The sequence below is a fragment of the Mauremys mutica genome, chromosome 9, assembly GCF_020497125.1.
Source record: "Mauremys mutica isolate MM-2020 ecotype Southern chromosome 9, ASM2049712v1, whole genome shotgun sequence".
Classification (NCBI taxonomy): domain Eukaryota; kingdom Metazoa; phylum Chordata; order Testudines; family Geoemydidae; genus Mauremys; species Mauremys mutica.
This window is the reverse complement of record NC_059080.1, coordinates 65391151-65403781: the sequence shown is the minus strand read 5'-3', so window position 1 is coordinate 65403781 and position 12631 is coordinate 65391151. Positions and strand designations below refer to the sequence as shown.

Below are 12631 nucleotides of genomic sequence, written 5' to 3'. Positions count from 1 at the left end.
TTGCAAGCTTTCCTTCCTGTTCCTACTCTTTATTACACTCCACACCAGTACATTGGTAGGGTGATTTTTCAGAGGTGCTGGAGCAACCTTAGCTTCCATTGACTTTTGCAGGAGCATTGGCAAGGGGCACTCAGACCTCTAAAGTTCATGTCAACAATGTGTTCTGGTACAGGCAGGTTGTGTGTTTAAACAAACAGAAATCTTCAGGTGCCAAAGGAGAAGTTACACACAGGGGCTCTGGAACAATTTTGACTAGATGACCTCCTGAGGTCCCTTCTAACCCTGATATTCTATAATTCTATGATTCTAATTTTTATAGTGGGGGTGCTGCTGCTGATGGAAAACATTTATTTGGTGTTTGTTATTACCAGGCTTAAATTCGTAATTATTATTTGTCCCGTCCAGGGGGGAGCGGATTCCCTGGGATTCAGGGATTCAGCCTTGCAGGTCCGGGAGGGAGGTGTGCCAGTGCCTCCCGTGGAGCTGAGGCCCTGCCCACAGGTTTGTTTGAAAATATTTATGGGTGCTCCATTCCCGTGGGCTCTGGGTGAATTTAAGCCCTGGTTATTACTACAAGCTAGGGGGTGCAACAGCACCCCTAATTCCAGCACCACTGGTTGCACATGAGGATCCCATGCATCCTTTGTGACCCAAGGGGTTAAATAATGCAGGGCTGGGCTGGCTCAGTGAATTCAGAGCGCTCTTGATGAGCTCTAGCCAGAGATGCACAGGAAAGCGTGCGAGGAATTGCAGTTTGTGCAACAGCAAGGGGGGCTCTACCCAGTTGGTAGGCTCCGGCTTGTGTGCGTTTCGGCGTCTGTGTGGTAATGCTGGTGTTGGGGGAAGGGGCGTCACCATCTGTTCTTAATTCCCTGGTCATTGGATTAGTAGCCCTTAGTGATGAGATCAGCAGGCTCAGCTTTCCCGATGGGGCACTGCCCTCGCTTCAGCTGCAGGCTCTTCCCATCTGGGCTGTCTCTCTGGAGGGGAGAGACAGAAAGAGGAATCCGAGGCATGAAGTAAATTAGCCTTTGAAGGAGCAACAAATCCAGGTCTGCAAAGGGCAGGAGGACGGTGTTCAGAGGCCAGTTTTCTTCTGTGGGGAGTGACGGTACATTTTCTGCGGGAACAGTTGTGAAGTGTTTCCTGGCTATGCTGGGTTGCTTCGATTTTTTATTACAAGCTTGTATCCTACTGAGTAAGGAAGTGTTTTCCCCCCCGTCTTTCCGCTGGCTTGTATGTTTGGAGCCTGAGCGCACACCACACAGATGTGGCTATCTAACACTTCGTTAAGCAGCCTTCGACTATATCTTTGCTTTTAAACCTGCCTCTTCGGGAGGATTTGCTCGTGCTAAACTACAGCTGCCAGAGTTTGGAAGCTTAGATCAGTTGCCGTTCAAGAGGAAAATATTGTTTAAGGAAATACTTTTGCGAGTCACAGCTCCCTTTTCTGTTTTGTTTTGTTTACTTGTGGTTCGACCTTTCCCTCTGGAATTTTGTATTCCCATAACGGACCAGCCTAAGAGGTGCTTTTAGTATTTTTATGGTAAGTTATTGAAAGGTGAATGTTTTCCACTGATTACGAATGTTGTTTTATTCCGTGATATGTTTTGTGATGTACGTTTTTGAAACAGTGGCTACAAGTTTAGAAACTAGTATTTAAAAACGAGCAACAACAAACCCCTGTATCTGTGGTTGAAATAATAGTAATACACGTTCTTCTGCCTTTCAGAAATGCTTGTAAAATTCATGTTTAATTGTGGTCTTGATTTTCACAACAACAAAAAATGTGAAAAACAAACAAACTCCATAAATTTATGCTGCTTGGCTGTGAATTTAGATGTTGGTGGGGCTCAAACAATCCCAGATTAAACAAAAATCTGTTTATAGGGCAGATTGTGATCAGTGCAATATTTTTAGACATTTAGAAAATGACTTTTTTAGAGGCAAAAGAGACTTCAGCTGAGCTACTTTTAATATTTCAAATTTTTCTAAGTCTCTTTGGCAAAAGTAACACAAGTTATAATTTTGTCAGTAACCAAACCCAAGTTTTTATGCTATGTGTGAGTTCCAGTGAAGAAATGTATGCAATCAGTTTGCCCTGTTGCTACTTTTAAAAACTTCTGGCAAGGATGTTCTTCGAAATTGGTCTGATCCTCGTTTGGAATAGTAATACTTTTTGCAACCATAAAAGCTGTTTGAATAATGTGCCACACTGTTTCCTATTGAATTCCTCAAGCGTAGAATCCCATTCATTCTGGAGGAGGAGGAACGTTCTAGTTTAAGATCAGTAGGTAAAGTTGATGTGACATTTGGCGTGTTTAATTTTTTTTCTCCCTTGTATTTTGTAAAATATACATTACACATTGCTATGGGGTGAGAAGCGTCCGGAATCTAGACGTGATCAGTTATTACTTTGGTTACCAATTTGATATTGGCTGCAGCCCAGAGTGCTAGTCAAAACCAATTTTTCACAATGCTTCTATTGCCCTTGGTGACAGAAACTATCCATAACAAGATAACACTGCATTGTGAAAGAGTTTATCCTTAGAAAAATAACATCCTCCCCCAAGGGCTATTCCTAAGCTTGCAACTAATGTTTGTTTGGTTTGTGCAGTGCATGTCAAGCCACGATGCATTTTTAATGTCCTTTCTGTAACAAAAGCAGTCTGTCAGGAACATGAGAGTTGCAGTTAGACTTATTTTGTGCTGATGACAGAATAAAGTTAAACGTGAATTCATTTTTAAAAAAAAACTATGGGGCAATGGTTTTATAAAGTGTACAGTAGTATTGTTAACAGAAGTGTGTTCTCATAGCAAAAGCACAAAACTGGGAGGTGGGGGGACCTAGCTTATATATGCTTGTCTCTGCCATTGATTTGTTGTGTGACCTTGGGCAACCTCTCTGTCTCCATTTCTCCATCTGCATGTCCCTACATCACCGTGGGGCTAATGCTTAATTTATTAATGCCTTTGAAGCACTTGGAGGTCTTCAGATGGATTGTACTGTAAGTACCTTTTATGCACTGCAAGCTTGTGAAACTAAGAGCTGAACTTCTGCATTTACCTGTTTAGAGGCATCCAGGAACAATAGTTTGGCAGCTCCCGTCCCTAATGCATGTGTTTTCCTGACCTTATTTCTTCTTTCTTTGCAGACTTCACTTAAATTCATCTATCCTCAGTCTTCTTGCTCAGTAGTCCTCAGTGTTTTGGTGCGATACAGTGATATGAGGTTCCCTTTTGGGAAATTCTTTTATAATAGTCATGCTGTGCTCACTTGCACAGAGGTGCCCAAATGAAGATACAGCACTAACTAAGACATATACACTGACTAGAGCAGCTGAAAATTGCTAATTTTTGTTGAGGCTGTTATGACTGTCTTTTATAATTTCATAAGTTTCCTGTAGCATAAGAATTTCTGAGAGACCATCTCTCATGCTAGTCCACATGAAGCAACTCAATAACTTGTCAGACTTCATTGTTGCTTTGTAAACTTAGTGTAATGGATTTTCCATGTACCAAAACTGAGCAAACTATTTCTGGCTTGTCTTCCTCCACAGACACTGCTTGTTCCACTTCTTTGTGTAGGTCACTAACACTCCGTCCTCTCTTCTGCAGGGGAGGAAAGCATTACAGTGGAGCTTGGAACTGTTTCATGGATTGTACAGAGGGTTGCATGTGATGGTTATCTTGATGATGAGATGCTCTTGAATTTTACTGACCTTGTGACTAGCCCTTATGACTAGTTTGTTCTTAAAATGTTGCAGTAATGCACCTGGTAGGGTTAAAATCAGACTGTGGGGTTCTGAGTTCTGATTAGCCTTTCACTGTTACAAGACCTTGATCAGAATGATTAGCAACCTCATGTTAAAAACATTTCTACCAAATTCCTCTTGGCTTAAAATAAGGGCATGTTTTTACCAGGTTCAAGTCTTGTAAATCATAGTGTATGTTTAGCTGTCTCTTTTACTTAGCTTGCTTGACTGCTCTCTACAGCAATGCTGACATCCTTCACTTACAATCCCCTTGCGCTATGGCAACATTGCTTCAGTGCAAATTTAAGAAGGCTTTCAGAGGAATTCTAAGAACTGTAAATTCCAGCTTAAACAATGGTAATGTAGATATGTTGTCCGTCTTAATAGAAAATAAATAAAAGGAAATGTAAAGGTATTTTAGCTATAACCAAGTTTCCCAAGATAGTTCCACTAAACTTTGACATAAAGTTTAGTGGAACTTGCAAATCCTGGCTTCAGGCCAAGGAAGAAGTTACAACATGGAGGAGCCATGGCTGGTATTCTGTGGAGATGCTTTGCTTTATTGTGTGATCTAAGACACGAATCTTGACTCATGTCTGTTGAGTTGTATGGGAGACATACTGACAAAACCCTCTTTAGATTGGCAGTGCTAATTTAGATTTCTCTTGCTGAGCCACATAAATAAAATACACTACTAGAGTATAATGGAAAGAAAAGACCAGGTATGTTCTATGTAAATATGTAATGAGGCAGGCTTTTTTGGTTTTTCTCTTCCTGGTTTCCATTATAAAACCCGTGTTTTAAGATTGGCCAGTTGGAACTAAATCAATATTGTCTTATCAAAATTAATGTAAAAATGCTGTTTGCGTACACACAATTAAATGTCTCATATTTCCATAGAATACCATACTTGAGGATTTATCTTTTAAAATGTAAACATTTGCTCTGGGTTAAAACTTGTCAGATAGGCATGCAGTAATTCTCGATAAAGGACCCTATTTTGAGTTTAATGTACCTGTACTACACACACCTATGTCATACATCATTTGAAAGGTTATTTTCATGTATGTTCAGACTAAATATGATGTGGAAATGTGAAGTGGTGCCGTAAGCTTGCAGGTGAGGTTGAACAATGGTACCCAAAATCAGTGTGTTTTTTTTTATCACTCCAGAAAGACTGCAACATGACTGATTACAGTTTTTACTGTTTAATTTCAAGACCTTAATCAAGTTCTTAGTTGTCAAAGTATCTAATAAATGATTAAATAGTTTTCTGTATTTGTAATTTGAAATTTGCTGGCCAGATCAGTCTCACTGAAGCTTGTGCACCAGTAGTAGTAGACTGTGTGCTCACAGTTAGTACTGCATAGGGGAAAGATATAAATGTACACCTCTACCTCCATATAATGCAGTCTGATATAATGCAAATTCGGATACAACGTGGTAAAGCAGCACTCTGGGGGACAAGGCTGCCCTACTGTGTCTCCTCTGAATTCATGTTACTGCAAGCAGTTCTTCTGCGCCCGCCCGTTACTTGCTGTGGCCCTCCTCGGGGTCCCCCCGCCCCAGCTCACCTCCGCTCTGCCACCTCCTACTAGCGTGCTGCAGCTCCACTTCTCCTCCCTCCCAGGCTTACTGCGCCAATCCGCTCATCTCCACCTCCTCCCTGAGCGTGCCACGGCCGCTCTGCTTCTCTCCTCCCTCCCCCGGCCCCCAAGGCTTGCCGGGCCAAACAGCTGGTTGGCATGGCAAGCCTGGAGGGGAGGGAGAAGTGGAACGGCGGCGGCACACTCAGGGAGGAGGCAGAGATGAGCTGGGGCGGGGAGCGGCTCCTCTCCCTACCCTGATATAACGTGCCCTCACCTATAACATGGTGAGAGGTGTTTTTGTTTGGTTTTTTTTGGCCCCCAAGGACCACGTTATATCGGAGTAGAGTGAATTCCTAATGTAATACTTCTCCATTTGTAAGCTTTTGTACATACAATGTAGTATCTCTAGTCTGCCTGGTAGAACGTTTTAATTAAAAAGCTAGTTTCTTGAATGTTTCAAAGGCTAATACTTCATGCACAGACTAGCTTTTTAATTCCGTGACACTTATGCACAGGTCAGTATTAGTGTTTAAGATTACAAATCTGCAAAAGCTATGAGAGAAAGAAGACCCAGTCCACAAACAAGGCCTTGCCTCTGCACTGAAGAGGGATGAAGAGCATGTTACAACTCTTACCAACCATGTCATCAACAATATGATCAACCCACTTGACCCTGAATCACATCCAGACATGCTTATCAACATATTTACTGGACTGCATGTAACATCAGATGTATAATAGGAGATATTGGTGAAGAACAAATGAAGAGATGCACTTGATTCTGATGGGGAGACAGCTTTTGCGGCCAGTTAAGAAGTCTGGCATCAAAACGCTTGCTGATATGGTCAAGAAGTCCAATTTTTTTTTAAGTCTGGCAAAGGAGGGACAATCACAGCAACTATCAGTCCAGAAACCGTTTTCCCCAGAGGCCCCGTCCTTAGTGAGATGCAGAGATGATGTTTCAATGGCAACTGTGCTTAGTCCAGTAGGACCTGTCTCTATGCTCCTCTTCCATCCTGCTGGAACAATGAATTAGGGCATTAGCTTAGACGCTCAAACTGAATGAATCCATGAGCTAAAACCATGCAAAGAAGAAATTGAATTATATCATCAGAAATGCAGTGGCTGTCACACACATCATGGCTGGAGACAAATTCCACACATTTGGTGAACTGGCTGCTGAATAAAAGGCCCTAAAAGGATTCGATAAAGCTAATTCTGTAATTCAAGAGTTTGACAGATATGACGACAATACTTCTGTGAAAACTGCAGAATGATGGTGCCAGGCAGGGTCTAAGGTTGGATGCAAGACATATTGGGTGATTAGTGGACACCCTATGCCTCCATGGAAAAAGTTTCTAAATGTGGTAGCCAACAAGTTATCGCTTGTAAAATTCCTTTTCCTTTGACTATATGGTTCAAAATGCACCTGGGAGTGCAGGCACAAACTCAATGCAAACACTACTGAGGCTTTTCCAGTGGTGAAATAGCAAAGTCCCATGATCAGTAGAAGTGTATGAAGACTCCCAAGACTTGTGCAGTACAGAGGAAGTAGACACAAGATACTTCTGTATGCTTTATATGCCAGTATGGCTTTTGGGTCTCTTGGTGTCAAAGAAACCATGGCAATTAGGTGACCTGCCACAGATGTTTTGTTGTTTGCTGTTCTATACTTTCAAAAAAGGAACACCTAGATAACCTATGGATTGAAACAGGCATTGTTACCACAAAACTGACAGTCCTTGCTTCATACCTATGCATACAATTCGTGATGCATTCGTTCCTGACTTCTGCAACATATTTCCTCATGCACATGTATTGACAGGATGTGACTGTGCCATATCTATTTGATACTGGGGGGAAAAAATCTGTTGGAGAGCATGTCAGAAAAGCCTCAATTTCTTGTGGCAGCAAAGAAGTTGCTAGCAGTGCTGAGACTGAGAAAGCAAAGGAGTCCCACAGAGAGACAAATTGCGTGGGCCTCAAACTGGCAATCAAGAAGGACAAGTCACTGGCCAGACTCCCACCATGTGAGGATAGTTTTGAAGAGCATGTCAAAAGAGCATCTTGCCAAACAAAGATTAGACTGTCTTCACACGTAATTAAAGCAGATACTGGATCAGCATTGCAACATGGTTAGAAAAATGTGGATATTGAACTTTATTCTTCAAGGGCACAATGGCATCTGAGCTTCTATGAGACCTTTATTTTGGTCTGTACTGATAGTGGTTGCAGCACAATCTTCCCTGCACAGGACCGTGTATAGACAAAGGGAATGAAAACTGTAGTAACTGTTGAAATGGATCTTTAACGGCCCACAGCTGGGCGGATTGTTACCAGTACCAGTGAAAATTCGGAAACAATATGCTTAATGCATAGTAATTTATTTGATGGGGGGGGCGGGGGGGAAATCACACAAGCCATCAGGGGCAGCTCCAGGCCCCAGCACGCCAAGCGCGTGCTTGGGGCGGCATGCCGCGGGGGGTGCTCTGCCGGTCGCCGGGAGGGCGGCAGGCAGGCAGCCTTCGGTAGCATGCCTGCGGAAGGTCCGCTGGTCCCGTGGCTTCGGTGGAGCTGCGGGACCAGCGGACCCTCCACAGGCACGCCTGCGGAAGGTCCACCAGAGCCGCGGGACCGGCAACCGGCGGAGCGCCCCCCGCGGCATGCCGCCATGCTTGGGGCGGCGAAATGTCTAGAGCCGCCCCTGCAAGCAGTAAAAGTAAGGCTTACTAGCACGATGTAACTGACTGTGAACAATCAATTGAGATAACCCACTACCTTGCTGTGAATGAGGCAGGCAGGGGGATGAATGTCTACAGCTTAGTGTTTGCTTGAGGAGAGAAACAGCGGGGGGAGGGGGAGAAAGGGAGTCCATTGGAGCAGCTGCTTATCTGGTCTGCAGGCTATTTGCAGTCAAGAGTGAATGAGGGGTTGAGGAAATGTTCAGATTTTGCAAGGCAGGGAGCTGACACACGGTGTCGGCTCCAAAAATCCACTGTCTCTCTCTTCCCCGCTCCCTGTCACACTCCACCCCACCCCCCTCTTTTGAAAAGCATGTTGCTGCCACTTGAATGCTGGGATAGCTGCCCATAATGCACCACTCCCAACAGTGCTGCAAATGTGGCCACACTGCAGCGCTGGTAGCTGTGAGTGTGGCCACACACCAGCGCTTTCCCTACACAGCTGTACGAACACAGCTGTAACTCCCAGCGCTGCACATCTGCAAGTGTAGCCAAGCCCTCAGTAACTATGTTGACCTTACACAGTATCCTGATTGGCAAACAAAACAGGTAGACAGAGACTTCTTTTCTTCTCTTCTCTCCCCTTTCAGGTACTTTGTCTATCAAATGTCCCTTGTAGCAGGGTCTTGGTTACCCCAAGGCCTTCTGTCTTACAGTGTCGCCTCTTTAAATGTTAATTGGGAAACCTAATGTACTCTGCTTAGCATTTATAGCTTTTATTCTCAAAGGAGTCGCGTGTCCCAAAAATATGCCCAGTGGGTGTTTTTTATTACTGGTTTTCTACCATTAATATTTTGGAAGGAGGGGGCTGCAAAACAGACACAGATCAAAGCTCATTCAAAGTTTACCCTCTCATCAATCATTTACTTGAGCTCTTAGCGTGATGCCATCCAGAGGATCATTTTGACCTGGGTCAGCCTGTACCAGGCTCATTGATCACGTATTTTTATGTTTTCTTTATCTGGTGAGCTGGTCCCCACAGCTGATCTATTCCAAAGTTTGATGTTGAAACTTACACACGAATAGAGCTTTTATTAATCATTTAAATGCAATTTCAGCACTTTCACCAACTATCTGACGCTAAGAGAATCCTGCTCCCAGAATTCTCTAGCAAATTCAGACGTACTAATCCATGCCAAACTCATGCTTATCACATTCATTCATATCAGCCACAGTAATTCATAATAATTTGGTACCGCCCCAACAGTAAGCGCACATTCACAGAGATCATAATGATGAACAAGATGATGTTGACTAGGAATGTCACGAGCAATAATGCTTGTGACATTTCTAGGTATCATTGAAATGTATTGGATTTTGTTATACTTTTTTAGATTTATGTTTTGAGGTCACAAAAATCCAATTTTGTCTTGAAATAATACATAGTCATTAAATTAAGAATGACTACTTTGAAATATTTGCATTCACTTCTGACGTGTTTATGGCGTTTTGTTTTTTTATCCTCTCTGTGGGAATGGTACCACTTGACAGCTCCACATCATATCTCATTTTAAAGTAGACATAATAAGCTCTCAAATGATGTATCAGGTATGTGTGTATACATTAAAGTTGGTCAAATTGCTGTTGTCTGCCACTCGCCTAAGAGTGACTTCTCATACGCACTTATTTTTCTTGTAATTTTGTTAACTATAAATCCCTGTCACACTGTTTGCAACCCCGCTCACCACAATTTTTGGTGTGTGTTAAACTTTCTCTTTAAAATTAATTTTATAGACTGTTGGTGCAAAGTATGGATTGCTAGGCAGGATATTGATGTTAGCTGATGTACATACTGCTATAGGAAAAGATGTTGTCACAGCCAGATGCCCTTTTTTTTTTTTTTTTCAAAAGCCATAGTATTACTCTCTAAAGTAGTATTTTTAACTTTCTTTCAGATAAGGCAGGGGTGAGCAAACTATGGCCCACGGGCCACGTTTGGCCCATCAGACCTTTTAATCCGGCCCTTGAGCTTCTGCTGGGTATCAGGGTTGGGGGCTTTCCACATAGCTCTCGGAAGTAGCAGCATGTCCCCCCTCTGACTCCTATGGGTAGGGGCAGCCAGGGGGCTCCGCATGCAGTCCCTACCCCAAGTGCCTCCTCCCCACCCCCCACACCTCCCATTGGCCAGGAACCCCCAATTTCATGAGCAGTCATGGCCCGCCATACAATTTCTACACACAGATGTGGCCCACAGGACAAAAAGTTTTCCCACACCTGATATAGAGGATAAAATGCATCTTTCTTGCTAACTTTTTAATGTTTTTCTTTTGGAAGATGAAATCTTATTTCATATGGATTGTTGGTAAAATATGTTGACTAGATTCTACCATGCAGCTTTAGAACCAGCACCAGAACAGCTCTGGGTTCACAGCTTGCTAAAAAAAAAATGCTTGATAGAAGATCACTCTGAGTTGAGGAAACTCCTCCATTGCACCTTAAGGACTGTCTCTCATCATTTGGAGATAGGGAGTGATGTACTCATTGGGCTGGCCCTCTTTCAGTGTAGGATTATAGGTACTGCTTGGGGTGGCATAGACTCACTGGTTGGCTGCCGGATGAACAAACTTTTGGAATACTACCTGGTGGGGCAGCGAGGAATTACTTTGCAATTATAGCAATCCTTTCTCTTTAAGCTTGAATAGTGGCTTTATTATAATTTGTTTAGAGCTGACACAGTGTGTTCAATGCTGTATGCTATCCAAAAATGGAATACCTGCCCCAAGGTGCTTTCATTCTTCAATCTAGACTTAAGCCAACAGGATGCACTGGGAATTTCAGAGGTCTATGGTACCATTTAGACTTGGGGAGGAGTGGAACCTGATGATCATCTCATTTCTTACGGGCACAATTGAGGAAGAGGCCTATGCAGAATAGAAGGGATGTTGAATCTGCAGATGGTAGAATGGAAAAATGCACAGACTGGAATGGGGAGGAGACAAGACTGGTGTCTGTGGAGTAGTGGTGGGTCTTGGGAGACAAGGTTTGAGATGTGTAGCGGCTTGAGGTTGAGCACTAGAAGCTGGAGCTTGATTTGTGTGCTCAATGTTGATGACTAACAAAGTTGTCTTGTAGCCAAAGTGTTAAAGATTCATTGTTCTCAGCCTTTCAGTTAAGGTCAAGAGCTCATAACAAACATGTCTTAACATAAAGTTGTTCAGCAAAACCAAGAAAGACCAGAATTGACATCCCTGATTTTTCTAAAGTGGAAACACTCAGGAAAACAGGAACAGAGCTGGAAAAAGTACAGAGAAGGGCAATAAAAATGATTATAAAGACTGTGACTGTTCAGCTTAGAAAAGAGATGAGTAAGGGGGGATAGGATAGAGGGCTATAAAATCACAAATGCTGTGGAGAAAGTAAATAAGGAAGTTTTATCTACCCTTCACATAACATGAGAACTATGAAATTATTATAATAGGCAACAGTTCACAGAATGCACAGTCAATCTGTGGAACTTTTGCCAGGGGATGTTGTGGAGGCCAAAAATATAACTGGATTAAAGAAAAAATTAAGTTCATGAAGGATATGTCCATCAATGGCTATTAGCCAAGATGGTCAGGGATGCACCCCTGTGTTCTGGGTGTCTCTAGACCTCTGACTGCTTGAAGCTGGAACTAGATGTGGCAGGGAATGGATTACCCAGCGAATGCCATTTTGTTTATTCCCTCAGAAACATCAGGCACCCATCACAGTTGGAAGATAGGATACTGGGTTAGATGGACCATTGGTTTGACTCAGAATGGCTATTCTTATGTTAATCCTACCACTTACTTCTCAGGCTCTCTTTGCACATCATGAAGAATTGCTCCCTCCCCCCAAAGTACAAGTCTCATTTAACATATATCCCTGGAGTTCATCTTAAATGTAAGGACATGTTGCTGCCTGCTGCAGGGGCAGCCGTGGGGCAGCTTTTAATTTGGGTAGCAATTGAGGTGCTGAATGTTAGCATGGGTCACTGTTTGGTCCAGGGCCCAGAGAGAGAGAGAGTTCATATTTGTTGCCTTCTGTCAAGGCTGAATCCCTTTGAGTGCAGAAGGTGAGGGCCTGCAAGGATTTTAAAAATTAATACTTGCCACTCCTGGCTTGTTTTACACTCCCAGCTTTTCTCTGACCTTTGCTTGGTAAACGCTGCCACCACCCAAATGCAAAAAAAAAACAAAACCCTTGATCCCAGGAAGGAGCACTTGGGAATTTCTCCCAAGCCCTTTCACCCCCCTCCGGGGAAGAGCTGGGAAAGGAAATTAGCTGTTGCCACCAGCTAATTAAAGAACACCTGCACAAACCTTTTAGGACACCAACAATCCAATTCTTTTCTTAAAAAAAGATAAATTATATTAAAAACAAAAAGGAAGAAAATATATCTGGAACTTAGACTTTTGCTAGATTTTTAAAGGTGCAATTCCAAAAAGTAAGCACCCAAAATAGCTTTTTGGCGATTCATCTTAAAGGTTACAAGCAAACAAAAACATCTGGGGTTAGCACAGAGGAGATCCACAAGTCAAAATAAAGAAATAAACCTGATGGCATCTATCTAAACATTCCCTGT

General features: G+C 42.9%; 1 protein-coding gene across 7 annotated transcripts in view; it reads left to right on the top strand.

Annotated features, from left to right (window-relative positions):
- SPSB4 (splA/ryanodine receptor domain and SOCS box containing 4) overlaps positions 1 to 12631 on the top strand; it is a 209914-nt gene that overhangs the window by 27114 nt on the left and 170169 nt on the right. For 4 of the 7 annotated variants that reach the window (XM_045031481.1, XM_045031483.1, XM_045031488.1 and 1 more), the window contains exon 1: positions 1293 to 1546. The exons of 1 other annotated variant lie outside the window; for it this stretch is intronic. The gene's annotated coding sequence lies outside the window, so the exon portion shown is untranslated. Of the gene's footprint in view, positions 1 to 892; positions 1053 to 1292; positions 1547 to 12631 lie in introns of those variants that run through there. 2 more of the 7 variants (XM_045031482.1, XM_045031485.1) reach the window with 1 other exon arrangement.